We start from the raw sequence: 12,748 nt of genomic DNA, 5'->3' as shown, positions 1-12,748 counted from the left end.
ACATCCTCGCCTACCCGGCCCTGCCCCCTTGTCCCTGAGCCCGGCCCCGCCCTGCCCCCCCGGTCCTGTCCCTGCCCCCCCCCCCCCCGTCCTCACTACCCGGCCCTGCCCCCTTGTCCCACCCCTTGTCCCTGCCCCATTGTGGGCACTACCTGCCCGCCCTGGCCTTCCCCCCCCACCCCCTGCCCCTGAAAACTCCCCTCCCCTTCTGTATCTCTGTCCCTGCCCACTCCTCGCACTCCCGGCCCTGCCCCCTTGTCCCTGCCCCCTGTCCACATCCCCACACTACCCGGCCCTGCCCCCCTGTCCCACACTACAGCGCCCTGGCCTTCCCCCGCTCACCTCTGCCCCCTGAAAACTCCCCTCCCCTTCTGTATCTCTGTCCACTCTCATCTCCTTCCACTATCCCCTCCCCTACGGGCTGGGCTCTGTGTGTGTGTGCGGGGCCGGGGCTGGGCTCTGTGTGTGTGTGTGACAGAGCGGGGCTGCGGGCTGGGCTCTGTGTGTGTGTGTGACAGAGCGGGGCCGGGACTCTGTGTACGGGGCCGGGCTGTGTGTGTGTGACAGAGCGGGGCCGGGACTCTGTGTACGGGGCCGGGACTGTAATCCCCCCCACAGGCCGCACCACCGGCATGGCAACGGCAGGCCCGCGTGACGTCACCCCTAGCAACCCGCGCAACTCGTGGCGTCGCTGTTTCGTTGACCTGACGTCACAGCCGCCCGTGACGTCAGCGACAGCCGCGTAATCGTCATCGGCATTGCGTCATCGTGTGGGTGGGGGGGGGGACTGCAGGGGGGGGTGGCTGACACTTGACAACCATTGTGGACCCAAAGTGCAGGAGTAACTCAGCGGGACAATTTCGGGTCGAGACCCTTCTTCAGACAGAGTCAGGGGAGACGGAGACAGATAAGGATGTGTTAGGTGTGAAAACGAGACATCAAAAGAGATGCTCAAGAAAAATGTCAAATAGATCATTGTTAGCTGGGAGAAGGTGACAACGAAGCACACACAGGTTAAATTTAATCTGGTCTGAAAAGTAAGAAGGGGGAGAGATGGAGAGAAAGGGAAAGCAGGGGTTACTTGAAGTTAGAGAAGTGAACATTCATACCATTGGGGTGTAAGCTGCCCAAGCGAAATATGAGGTGCTGTTCCTCCAATATGCGCTGGGCCTCACTCTGACAATGGAGGAGGCCCAGGACAGAAAGGTCAGTGTGGGAATGGGAGGGAGGGGGGGGGGGGTTAAAGTGTTTAATAACCGGGTGATCAGGTAGGTTTAGGCGGACTTAGTCATCCTCTTGGATTCATACATTGATCGTCGCCATGGTAATTAAGGATTTGTTTAATAATCATCCTCCTGAATGGTTAACTCTTGCTTCTCTCACTGCAGATGCTGCTTGAAGTGCTGAGGTTTTGCCACTTACTGATTTAAAAAAAAAAATTTTCATTGAATCACATCATACTTATATTGATTTTATTTTATAACGACCTCATGCCTGGAGTAACCTAGATTTCATATAATTACTTAATCGTCACGACTGCCCAAGTATCACTTAATGACATAATGTAATAAAAATAAACTACAAATGCTGGTTTATACCATAGATGGACACAAAATGCTGGAGTAATTCAGTAATTCAGCCATCTCTGGAGAAAATGGATAGGGGGCGTTTTGGGTCGAGACCCTTCATCAAATATGTGGGGGGACTGCAAGCGAGAAATAACCCTGCATAAATCAGGGCCATCAACTGATGACCTCAGGCAAGAAGGTTCCCTGATAGCTCAATTGTTGACTCGAGATATTATGAGCCCTGGAGGGAATCATGATTGCACACTGTGGAACTGGTTACCAGACTTTTAGTGGAGGAAGGGGGGTAAAGAGGGTAGAGAGGAGGAGGGACGATTTAGTTTTTAGCTATAGAGATACAGCGTGGAAACAGGCCCCTTGGCCCTCCAAGTCCACGCTGACCAACGATCACCCATTGACATTAGATTTATGTTATCCCCACTTTCTCATCCTACACACTAGGAGCAATTTACAGAAGCCATTTAACCTACAAACCTGTACATCCTTGGAATCTGGAGGGAAACCGGATCACCCGGGGGTAAACCCTCGCGGTCACGGGGAGAAAGTGTAAATTCCGCACCCGTAGTCAGGATCTAACCTGGGTCTCTGGCGCAGTGAGGTAGCAGCTCAAGCGCTGCGCCCACCATGCCACTTTGTCGAGATAACTGTAGAAATTACCTAAAATGAGAGAATTCAATGTTCATACTATTGGGTTGTAAGCTACCCAAGCAAAATATGAGGTCTTGTTCCTCCAATTTGTGTGTTGCCTCACTTTGGCAATGGAGGAGGACCGGGACAGAAATGTCAGAATGGGAAGTGGAGGTTCAAAGTGGTTGGCAACCGGGAGATCTAGTAGCCCTTGGTGGACTGAATATAAATGTTCAGTGAAATGGTTGCTGAGTGACTTGGCTTTGTTGTGCCAGTGTACAGGAGACCACATCAAGAACACCGGATGCAGTAGATGAGATTGGAGGAGGTTCATGTGAAACTCTGTCTCACCTGGAAGGACTGCTGGGATCCATGGATCAGGTATAAGGGATCAGGTATAAGGACAGGTGTTATATCTCCTGCGGTTGCAGGGGAATGTACCTGGGGATGGAGTGAACAAGTGGGTGGGAAGGGATGAGTGAAGAGTTGTGAAGAGGGTGGCCTCTGGAAGCAGAAAGGGGTGAGGATGGGAAGATGTGATTGTGGGATCACATTGGAGTTGATGGAAATGTCATGATGACGTGTTGGAAGCGGGGCTGGTGGGGTGAAATGTGAGGACCAGGGTAACTCTGTCCTTGTTGCATCTGGGGAGAGGGAGCTAGGCAGAATTCTGGGACACAGAAGAGACACGGGTTAGGGATCCATCTATGGCAGCCGGAGGGAAACCACTTTCACTAAGGAATGAGGAAATCTCGGATGACCTTGTATGGAAAGCCTCATCTTGGGGGCAGATGCAATCGAGACGGAGGAATTGAGAGGAGGGGATAGTGTCTTTGCTAGAGGCAAGGTGAATGGAGGTGTAAATAACCGGGAGTCGGTAGGTTTGTAGTAGATGTCAGTCAATAGTCTTATCTCCTGTGATGGAGACAGTGAGATGAAGAAAGGGGAGAGAGGTGCCAGATATAGTCCAGGTCAATTTGAGGGCAGGATGGAAGTTAGTGATGAAGTCCATGAGTAGTAGAAACACAACTGCAGATACTGATTTATACCAAAGGTAGACACACAGTGCTGGAGTAACTCAGTGGGAGAGTCAATAGTCAATATTAGTCAATATTTATTACATGTCATTTGAACCTCAGTGAGGCTCAAACGAAACTCCGTTTCCACAGCCATACAAACAAAGACAATTTCCTACAGACATACACACAATTCAATTTACATAAACATCCATTACAGTGAACCACAGTGAACAGATGGTAGGTCCGCAGCTCTGCAGGCTCCATGACTGGAGCCCCCAGGTCGTTCAGGCTGGAGGCCGCTCCACGGTGCTAGGCCCCAATGACAACGGAGACCCGACAAGGAAAAGGTCGGGTCTCCCGTACAGGGAAGAGATGTTAAAAAGTTTCCCCCTTCCCCCGCCCCCCACATATACACAGTTAAAAACACTATTAAAAAACACAAACAACTACATTTAACTAGACAAAAAATAAAAAAAAGACAGACAGGCTGTCGGGGCCGCTGCAACACAGAGTCGCGCCACCACGCATTAGGCGGCATCTCTGGTGAAAAAGGATGGGTGACGTTTCAGATCGGGACCCTTCTTCACACTGAAAGTAGTGGGTAGCGGTTGAGGGGGGGTGGGTAGAAGGTGAGGAGCTGGAGGTGAGAAAAGATCAGGGCCAGCCACAAATGGCCTCAGGCAAGGCAGTGCCTGCTCAGTCTATTGTTGGCTAGGGAAGGTGAGATCTCAAGAGAAACAATGTGAGCAACTGTGGAACTGGTCAAATGACTAGGAAGGAGGGAGTGGATGGGGTGAGTGTTCAAACCGCTGGGGTGTATTCTACCCAAGCAAAATTTGAGGTGCTGTTCCTCCATTTTGTGTTGGGCCACACTCTGGCAATGGAGAAGGCCCAGGCCAGAAAGGTTCAGTGTGGGGAGGGGAGTTAAAGTGTTTTGCAATCGGGACATCCCATGGGCCTACGCTGACCTGTAAATGTTCAGTGAAACGATCACCGAGTCTACCTTTTGTCTTACCGATGTATAGGAGTCCATGCCAGGAACACCGGATGCAGTAGATGAGGCTACACGAGGTACAAGTGAACCTCTGCCTCACCTGAAAGGACTGTTGGGATCACTGGATGGTGTTGAGGGGGGAGGTATAGGGACAGGTGTTGCATCTCCTGCAGTTGCAGGGGAAAGTACCTGGGGAGGGGGTGGTTTGGGTGGGAAGGGATGTTAACCATTGAGTTACGGAGGCTACGGTCACTGCAGAAGATGGAAAGGGGTGGAGATGGGAAGATGTGATTCGTGGTGGGATACCCCATGTTCTGCATGGGTAGACACAAAATGGTGGAGTAACTCAGCGGGACAGGCAGCATCTCTGAAGAGAAGGAATAGGTGATGTTATGCATGGGTGCAGGAGGCAGGGCAGGTGCACTTGTCGAAGTAGCAGAGAAAAGGTTGGCGGATTGGACCGGTGTATGCATGGAACAGGGACTGTTCGATGTAACAGACAAAAAGATAGGCATTGCTGAGGCCCTTGCGAGTGTGCCCATGGCTACACCTTTAACTTGGAGAAAGAACCGGTTCTCTGGAGTTCCCGCAAAGACAGCTTCATCCGCTGGACTGGAGGGTGGCAGCTTCGACCGCCACGGGCCGCAAAGTTTGAACCAGCCCATTCGTGGAGCACGGATGCGGCCGCTGGACTTACCATCTCCCGGCGGGGTCCCAACATCGGAAGCCTGGATCGCCTCAACGCAGAGGGAGAACAAGGAGGGAAGAGACAAGGACTTTAAGACTTTTGCCTTCCATCACAGTGAGGAGGTGCCTGGTTGACTCACTGTGGTGGATGTTAAGTGTGTGTGTGTTTTGTTATTTTATTCTATGTTATGACTGCAAGGTATACAATTTTGTTCAGACTGAAATGTCTGAGTGACAATAAAGGATACTTTACTTTAGAAGAAACGGAGGGCCTTGAGATTCCTAATGGGGGGTGGAGGTGGAGAGAGACTGGACATCCATGGTAAAGATGAGTGATAGGGGGAGTAAAATCAAAAAATTATTAGAGTTGAAGGGCGTGTGAGGTTTCAGTCATAGGTGGGGTGGGATTGGATAGAATCAAGGTATTCAGAGATGAGTGGTGCAGAAGCAGGCAGAAACAATGGGGCTGCCAGGGCAGTTCTCTGTGGATTTTGGAGAGGAGGGAGAAACGTTATATAGAACGTTGGAGGCTTTGGAGACCAGGTCGCCAGAGGTGATGAAATAAGAGACAATCTGGGAGATGATGGCCTGGTGTTCATCTGTGGGGTCATGGTCAAGGTGTGGGTAGGAGGAGGTGTCTGAGAGCTGGTGCCTGGCCTGGTCAGCGCGCCAGACTACAATGGCACCTCCCTTGTCGGTGGGTTTAATGATAATGTCGAGATTGTTGTGAAGTGAGCGAATGTCAGACAGGGTGAGAATGGAGTGGGTAAAGGGAAGTGGAGAAGCCAAGAGAACGATGTCTCGCTGGCAGTGAGCAATGAAAATGTCCAGAGAAGGTAGAAGGCTAGCAGGAAGAGTCCAAGTGGAGAAGGATTGTTGCAGACCGGAGAAGGGGTTGTCACTGGTCGGTGAGATCTCCTCCCCATAGAAAAAGGCACGGAGGCAATCATGGTGGACCTGGACTTCATCGAGGTGGGAGCAAAGGGGTACAAAAGTAAGGACTCTGTTGAGGACTGACCGCTCTGTATCAGAAAGGGGGAGATCAGAGGGGATGGTGAAAACATGACAGGGGTGAGGGCTGGGGTCTGAGGCAAAGAGGTGGTACTGTAGAGAGATAATGGTTGTGCAGAGAGGAGGGGGGTGAAGCGTGTATGGTAGCGAGGTAGTAGAAGCAATGTGATTTTTAAAGGGGGAAGGGCAACGGGACCCAATGGTATAATTGTAGAGGCTCCCAGAAGGAAGGGAGGGGAGCAGTCAGGCCACGTGGTGTTGGAGTCTGCATCATGGAGGTTGTGGGCCCAGTGCTGAGCCTGGAACTCAGGTGAGGAGACGGCTCCAGCCCGCTGATGGGCAGTGGGGAGGCGAGGGTTGGTAGAGTCCAAGGGAATTGCACAAAGAAACGGGATAGGGATAAAAATAATTAGTGTGGCACAGTGATGCAGCGGTAAAGTTACTGCCTTATGGCGCCAGAGACCCGGGTTTATTGCTGACTACGAGTGCTACCAACTCCCAATACCCACCTGCCTTCACCTGCTGGTCTCCCACTTTCTGCCAAAGCCAGACACGGTACAAAAATGGAAAAGCAGAGTTTTTTTAGAAGATTGGAAGAGTGATGTCAGAGAGAGGGGGTGTCTTTGTAAAGATACGACTAAAGGGGTGGCACGGTGGTGCAGCGGTGCCTTACCTCAGTTTTCTTAGTGCTTGTGACTGCGACTCCATCTCTACCTCGGGGTTCCAGACCTCCCAGTTCGGACCCAACCCGGATTACAGGTACTGGCAGTCGACCTACTGCTTTTCACACCAGTTCTCCATCCATGGCCTACGTTCCACAATGGCTGTGATGTGCCGGCACCAGCAGGCCCTCGCTCTGACTCTCTCACAGCTCCAGGCCTCACTCACCCACACCTTCAATGGACCCCAGCTTTACTTCATTCTGCGCCAGATCCACAGCCTCAACAAACACTTCCTCGCCTACCTGGACTCTACAGAGGATCACAAGCTTACCTGCCTCCAGTCCAGTCCCTCCACTGACATTCCTCGACTTGACCGCCCGCAGGCCCAGGGCTCCATAGCTGGACCGTGCTGCCTGCCCAATCACCACGGGGCCGAGACCCACAACATCATCACCACCATGAGGAGCAGCACCATCAGCCACCGCCAGTCCCACCTTCACACCCTTCCCGGCCAGTCCCTGGCCAGGGTCATCAATGCCGACTTCACCACCAACCTATCCCTGCACTCTGCCTGTGACCTTTGCCTGTTTAGACATTAGAGATACACCGTGGAAACAGGCCCTTTGGCCCACTGAGTCTGCACCGACCAGTGATCACCCCACACACTAGCACAATCCTACATATTCGGGACAATTTACAATTTACAGAAGCCAAATAACCTACAAACATGAATGTCTTTGGAGTGTGGGAGGAAACCGGAGCACCCGGAGAAAATCCACGTGGTCACAGGGAGAACGTACAAACTCCGCACAGGCAGCACCCGCAGTCAGAATTGATCCCTGGCGCTGTAAGGTAGCAACTCTGGAGGAAATGGATAAGTGATGTTTCAAATTGGGACCCTTCTTCACGCTGATCGTAGGAGGGGGTGAGGCATAAGAAACTGGAAGTGAGAGAATAAAAAACAGGACAAATTGGGGCCGGTGACAGATGAGCTCAGGCAAGGAGGTTCCCTGATAGGCCAATTGTTTGCTCGAGACTGTGTGAGCCCAAGATGGATACATGATTGTAAATTGTGGAACTGGTTAACAGGCTTTTAGTCGAGGGGGGGAGGGGGGATTTGTAGTTTTGGAGATACAATGTAGAAATAGACCTTTTTGCCCACCAAGTCCAATCCAAATATGGATCACCCAATCACTCTAGTTTTATGCTATCACACTTTTGCATGCTACACATGCATGCAGACAGACTGGAGTCTCTTTGCTACTCAGTCCACCTCCAATTCACAAGTGGACATCAACTCGTACACCTCAACAGTTCTGGACTATATAAAATTCTGTACCGATAATGTCACTACCCACAAGGAGATAAAGACCTTCCCTAACCAGAAGCCGTGGATGAGCAGGGAGGTCAGACTCCTACTGAAGGCTCGCGATGCCGCTTTCAGATCTGGCGACGTTGAGGGATACAGCTCATCCAGGGCCAATCTGAAAATGGGAATTAGGAATGCTAAACTCAATCATAAACGGCGGATTGAGGAGCATTTCCACAACAACTCTGACCCCAGGCGCATGTGGCAAGGAATCAAATCCCTTGCCGATTATCAGAAAGTTAACACCCCTCCCCCAGACAACGCCACCCTCCCTGACGAGCTAAACCACTTCTATGCTCGCTTTGACCGGGACAACAAAACCCCAGCCATTAAAGTTGCTCCACCCCCGAATGAACAACCTCTCAGCCTCTCCACCTCTGCTGTACAAGATGCACTGAGCAAGGTGAATGAGCGCAAAGCTGCCGGCCCCGATGGCATCCCTGGCCGGGTGCTTAGGGCATGTGCTGGACAACTATCCCCAGTCCTCTCCGACATTTTCAATCTCTCACTGGCCCAGGGTGTTGTCCCCACTTGCCTCAAGGCATCAACCATCGTGCCAGTGCCCAAACAGTCAGCTACAGGGAGTCTCAACGATTTCCGCCCAGTGGCACTCACCCCTGTCATTGCAAAGTGCTTTGAGCGGCTGATCTTGGCTCACCTCAAAGCCTGCCTCCCCCCCACACTGGACCCCCACCAGTTTGCCTACCGGACCAACAGGTCTACAGAGGACGCCATATCGGCGGCCCTACACTCTGCCCTGACCCACCTGGACTACAACAACTCCTACATCAAGCTGCTGTTCATAGATTTCAGCTCTGCCTTTAACACCGTCATCCCCGCCAGCTTGATCACCAAACTCAGTGGACTTGGCATCTCCACCTCCCTCTGTAACTGGACACTGAATTTCCTCACTAACAGACCACAGTCTGTTAGGGTCAATAACCTCACCTCCTCCACTATAACACTGAACACCGGAGTGCCACAGGGCTGTGTGCTCAGCCCTCTCCTCTACTCCCTCTTCACCCACGACTGCATCCCAAAGTACGGATCCAATGCCATTATTAAGTTTGCTGACGATACCACGGTAGTAGGACTGATCAGCGACAACGATGAGTCAGCCTATAGGGAGGAGATCCAGCACCTGACAGCCTGGTGTGCCAACAATAACCTCGTCCTCAACTCCAAGAAGATGAAGGAGATTATTGTTGACTTCAGGCAGACCAGAGGAGGCAGTCATACCCCCATCCATATAAACGGGACTGAGGTGGAGCGCGTCTCCAGCTATAAATTCCTCGGAGTACATATCTCGGAGGACTTGTCCTGGTCCCTCAACACCTCCAAGCTGATCAAAAAGGCACAGCAGCGCCTTTACTTCCTGAGGAGGCTCAAGAAAGCCCACCTGTCCCCCCAGATCCTGACCAACTTTTACCGCTGTACCATAGAGAGTATCCTGACCACCTGCTTCACGGTATGGTACAGCAGCTGCACTGCTGCGGACAGGAAGGCACTACAACGGGTGGTGAAAACCACGCAGCACATCATCGGTGCCCCGCTCCCTGCCATGGATGCCCTCCACCGAAAACGGTGTCTGAGACGGGCTGGGAAGATCATCAAAGACCCCTCACACCCCAACCATGGACTGTTTGCCCTCCTCCCATCAGGGAGGCGGTACAGGAGCCTCAGGTCACGTACTAGTAGGATGAGGAAAAGCTTCTACAACAACACAATCACACTGCTGAACTCGGAGTCCCGACGATAGATTTCTCTGGTCCCTCCGTCCCCTTTGTTTAATCATTCTGTATTTCCTGATTATTCTGTATCTTCCCTCTTTCTATTTTTTTTTGTTTTTCTTTATGTACAACTACTACGGACTGACGCAAAACTGCATTTCGTTGTACTGATACTTGTATTTGTGCGATGACATTAAAGTTGAATTGAATTGAATACACACTAGGGCCAATTAACCTACAAACCTCTACGTCTTTGGAATTTTTGGAGGGAATCAGAGGACCCAGAGGAAGCCCACGGGGTCACATGGAGAATGTGCAGACTCCGCACAGACAGTCCCTGTAGTCAGGATCGATCCCTGGTGTCTGGCACTGTGAGGCAGCAACTCTACCACTGCGCCACTTTGTTGAAGTTACCTAAAATTGGAGAATCCAATGTTCATAATGCTACTCAAACGAAATATCAGATGCTGTTCTTCCAGTTTGTGTGTGGCCTCACTATGGCAAAGGAGGAGGCCCAGGACAGAAAGGTCAGTATGGGAAGGGAATTAAAGCGGTTAGCAACCGGGAGATCCAGTAGGCCTTGGTGGACCAAGAGTAAGTGTTCAGCGAAATGGTTGCCCGGTCTACTATTTGTCTCCGCCAATGTACAGGAGCCCACATTGGGAACACCGGATGCAGTAGATGAGGTTAGAGGAGGTACATGTGAAGCCTGATAGGACTGTCGAGGGGTGGGGGGGATTGGAGGATGGAGGTATGAATACAGATCTTGCATCTCCTGCAGTTGCTGGGAAAAAAAACCTGGGGTGGTTTTGGTGGGAAGGGATGAAGGAACAATGGAGTTGTGATGGGAGCAGTGTATACAGGAGGTGGAAAGGGATGGAGATGGGAAGATGTGATTAGTGGTGGAATCATGTTGAAGCTGACAGAAATGTTGGAGATGTGTTGGATTTCACTTAATAATGGTATATGGATTAATTAGCCAGCTTATCACTTTAATGAAGTGTATGAATCAAGGGATATGGGGAGAAGGCAGGAACGGGTTATTGATTGGGGACGATCAGCCATGATCACAATGAATGGCGGTGCTGGCTCGAAAGGCCGAATGGCCTCCTCCTGCACCTATTTTCTACGTTTCTATGTTACAAAATATTATGGCTTTAAAAATGTAATTAATAATTACAAAGCACAAGACCAACGCATTTATTGCTATCCTTGGCCAGAAACAACAAATAAATGATCTTTCTCATCCTCCTGCTGAGGACCACTACCAGTTTTCAGCTAATTTGATTTATTCTATTTGAAATTAAGAATGGGCTGAGTGCATCAGACATAAATTCACCGACCGGGTGTATACTGAATTACTGAGGTGGCATTGCAGTTCATCATTCCTGGTTAAGTTACTCCAATAGACGGCTAGCATCTTATTGAAAAAATATTCTAAAATGAAAGTAAGATAAAATTCAACTTGGCAAACAGCATTAAAATTCAACCTGGCAAGAAATAATCGATGACTTACCACAGTGCTCTCAGTCAACCCTTGATACAAATTTCCACCCACAGTTCAGTTTGAAAGTATTCCAGGCCTTGTTCAAACAGCCGGGGCTTAAGCCACGCTACCAAAGTACTATCAGCACATCTCCGATCCCTCAAGAGCCACAAAGATCCTCGACCACGGCTACACAACCAACGAAGATGATAACACCCCTATCCCACAACCTTACATTGAAAAATCTGACCATCTGACTGGGCTTCTATTCACTGCTTGCAAGCAGAGTCCCCCTAGTCCTCACCTTTCACCACATCAGCCGTCACCTACAGCAAACAATCCTCCGACATTTTCACCACCTCCAATGGGATCACGCCACTAGCCACATTAGCCATCTCCACCCCTTTCCGCAGAGGCCGTTTCCTCCACAACCCCCTGGTTAACTCATCGCTTCTCACTCAAACCACCCCCTCCCAAGGCACTTTCCCCTGCAACCGCAGGAGATGCAACACCTGTCCTTATACCTCCTCCCGCAACTGTCCAAGGACCACGACAGTCCTTTCAGGTCAGGCAGAGGTTCACTTGCACCTCATCCAACCTCATCTACTGTATCCGCTATTCCAGGTGTGGACTCCTATATATCGGCGAGACCATACTCAGAGCACGGCGATCATTTCTCTGAACACCACTGCACAGTCTGCCTAAACGTGCCTCATCATACCTAAACACTTTAAGTCCCCCTTCCATTCCCATACTAACCTATCTGTCCTGGGCCTCTCCAGTGTCAGAGTGAGCCCCGGTGCAAATTGGAGGAACAGCACCTCCTATTTTGCTTGGGCAGCTTACACCCTAGTGGTATAAATATTCACTTCTCTACTTTCAAGTAACCCTTGCTATCCCTCTCTCTCTCCATCCCTTCCTATTTCTCTGACCAGTCTGACTGTCCACCCTGATTAAATTTTATCTGTATTTCTTCATTGTCAACTTCTCCTAGTTAAACATGATTTATTCTACATTGTCCTTGTACTTCATCCACTTTGATGTCTCATTTTCACACACAACACTTCCTTATCTCTGTGTCTCCCTCTCCCCTGATACTCAGTCTGAAGAAGGGTCTTGACCTGAAACATCACCCATTCCTTCTCTCCAGAGATGCTGCCTGTCCCGCTGAGTAACTCGAGCATGGTGTGTCTATCTTCAGCAGAAACATAAGCTTGGGATCTGCCACAGAAAGTCATACAGTGCTGTCTGAGGAAGAGGATGAGAACCTTTCATTCTAAAAATTGAATATAGTTCCACTTTCAATAACATATTGCCAAACAAACTCTTCTCCAAACATTTTTTTTGTATACCAGCATTTGTAGCTCCTCATGTCTTTGTCTCCAAATTCCTGGATATAGGACTCAACACCCTGATCTACCAATGGATCCTTGACCTTCTGACCCTTGGACTACAAACAGTGAGGATAGATGACAACACTTTCCCCACAATCATTCTCAACACCAGTGCCTCACTAGGATGCATTCTTCACGCCATACTATACTCCCAATGCACACAACTGTGCAACCAAATGATAC

This window comes from Leucoraja erinacea, chromosome 15 (assembly GCF_028641065.1).
Source record: "Leucoraja erinacea ecotype New England chromosome 15, Leri_hhj_1, whole genome shotgun sequence".
NCBI classification, from domain to species: domain Eukaryota; kingdom Metazoa; phylum Chordata; class Chondrichthyes; order Rajiformes; family Rajidae; genus Leucoraja; species Leucoraja erinaceus.
This window is presented reverse-complemented; position numbering follows the sequence as displayed.